This window comes from Galeopterus variegatus, unplaced genomic scaffold (genome assembly GCF_000696425.1).
Source record: "Galeopterus variegatus unplaced genomic scaffold, G_variegatus-3.0.2 Scaffold6152, whole genome shotgun sequence".
Lineage (NCBI taxonomy): Eukaryota > Metazoa > Chordata > Mammalia > Dermoptera > Cynocephalidae > Galeopterus > Galeopterus variegatus.
In genome coordinates, this window is record NW_007732263.1 from 53,721 (window position 1) to 56,176 (window position 2,456).

A 2,456-nucleotide genomic window follows, 5' to 3' on the forward strand; every position below is an offset into this window, starting at 1 on the left:
TCTGCAGGCCCCCCTCTCTCACTCCATGTTCCAGACAGCGTGCCGCTTCTGGCTTTGGTTGCTTCAGGGATTTTTGTTTTTGTCGTCAGTGTGTGTACGTGTACACTCGTGTGTGTACTTTGGGGAAGGAAGGCTCCAAGCCCCCGCCGGAGGACTGTGGGAATGGGACCTCCCTAGGTGGGGCCACCAGGGCAGCGGTCCTGGGGCGACTGGCGTTCTGCCACTGGAGCCTTGGGTGGGGGTGGAGAGTACCACCCCAAAGAAGGGCAGAAAGGGGCTGTCCCCTCCACCTAGCCTGTTCTCACCCCCAGGACTTTGTTGTGGGAGAGTGGGAGGCTAGGCTCAGACACCCATTTCTCCTACTCGGGGGTGGGACTGCAAGCCAGAATTCATGGGCCACCCACGACAGATCCATCCCTCCAAGGAGCCCTGTAGTTCCTTTCTCAGCCAGCAGGGGCATCGTGGAAGCAAGACTCAGCCTGAGGGCGGAAGCGGGAACAGGTGCTGTAGGGTGACGTAACCCAGCGACTGCCCTCCTCTGAGCCAGGTACTGGGTCTCATCACACAGTGCACAGCACAGGGCCTGGAACATAGTAGGTGACTCATACATGCTTGTTGAAACCAACTGAATTTTGAGGTACATCTATATCCGATGGGAAAGTGAATAGATAGCATAGGAGAAATTGAAATTAGGGGACAAGACTGGGGCATGGCATTTAGTCAGTGGGGAAACTGAGGCACAGTTGGCATGCAGTGTGTTGGGACAAAAGCCTCTGGTATCCTCAGCCTATGGGTCCTGCCGTGGCCCTGCCCAGTGGAAGGGATGTGGAAGGCAGGCAACTCTAAACTGTCCTGCCTCTGCTCGGGTGGAAGGAGGTGGGACGGGTGAGAAAGGTGGTTTCCTCCCCGTGACTGATACTCAGGCTCATTCCACCACAAACAGTGTGGGGGCCCTGCTGGCCATGCCTGTCTGTGGTTAGGGCTCTCCTCCCCTACTCTCAGCCTGGGCATCCCTCACCCTCCTGTGTCTGTGTCTGCACCCCAGTGCCCCAGTGTCCCCCAGCTGCCAGATTGGCCCCAGTGGCAGAACCTGCCTCCCCTCATCTCACTTTTCTGCCTCCATCCCAAGTGCTGGGCACCTGGCCCCAAGCCCCTCCTCTCCCAACAGCCAGCGTCACCACTGGACAGGGCCAGGCAACCAAGGGTGCATCAGAGGCCAGGGAGGCTCGTGCAAATGCCCCACCCCCAGAGCAGACTAAACATTTGCTTAGGGCACCAGCAAGCCTGGGACGGCCAAAAATAAGGGAGGAGGAGTGAGAATTTGACATTTCATCCAGCATCGAAGAGGACTTCATAGGGGAAAAAATGGGACTTTCATGGGACTTCACACTTTTAGGGTTAAGTTTGCCTTTTTAAAATTTTTAACTGTGAATCGCATCTTTTGAGTGCTTAGGGCTTCTTTTTTTTTTTTTTTCCTTTTTGTCTTTTTTTGTGTCCGGCAACGGGATCGCAACGCTGTGCCCGCACCTCGCCAGTGAGCGGGAACTGGTCTGTATGTGGGATCCGAACCTTCGGCGGGAGCGCCGCCGCACTCCTAAGCGGCGCACTGTAGCAGTGCACCACCGGGCCGGCCCAAGTGCTTAGGGCTTCTAAAGGTCTTGCTTTCAGACTAGGCGTGGAGCTTTTGGGCTATCCAGGCAGTTTCCATACACTTTCTGGGAAGCAGGCAGCCCTTGTGGCTGGGAGAACTAGGTAATTAGCTTTCACCTCCCATTATGCCCTATTGCTTGGGTGGATCAGGGCAGGGGACAGAGGCCCAATCCCCACTCCCACAGTTATTAGGCAGATGAACAGATTTTGCTTCTTGTAATCCTGCGAGAAGAGCACTGGCCTGTGAGACACAAACTAGCTTTCAAGTCCCAGCTCTGATCCTGACTACAGTGTCACTTACCCTCTCCGTGCCTCAGTCTCTCCATCTTCCAGGTGGGGATAATTATCTTCCCTGCCTACATCACAAGATTGTCATGAAGATCAAATATATAGTAAATGTCAGAGGGGTTTGCAAAAAGAGGACTTTACACAGCTGTGACGTGCGGTGATGCTATCGTGATGTTGTTCATCTAACCAGTCATTGATCCATTTATTTTACTAATAATTTTGAGGCTTTGCTGTGGCGGGGGACAGAACCTGAGTTGAGTCTCCATAGTAAGTGTCAATCAGGTGAAGAGGTGGGGGCGGACATTCCAGGCAGAGGAAACAGCACGTGCGAAAGCACAGAGATAAGAAGGAACAGAATGAATTCTAGAGAATATACAGGGAGGCAAGTTTGTCTGAATTGAGGGAAAGGGCAGTGGTGGAGAAAGATCTGAAATTAGCAAGCTATAATGCCTGACATGTAGGCATGGGCCTTGTTGAGGATTTGGACTTGATGCTTAAATCAGTGGGGAGCCATAGAA

The 2,456-nt window shown here is 53.4% G+C and overlaps 1 protein-coding gene across 1 annotated transcript in view; it reads left to right on the forward strand.

Moving 5' to 3' along the window:
• LGR6 (leucine-rich repeat containing G protein-coupled receptor 6) overlaps positions 1-2,456 on the forward strand; it is a gene marked incomplete at both ends in the record, with an annotated part of 125,197 nt that overhangs the window by 42,908 nt on the left and 79,833 nt on the right. The window lies entirely within an intron of this gene.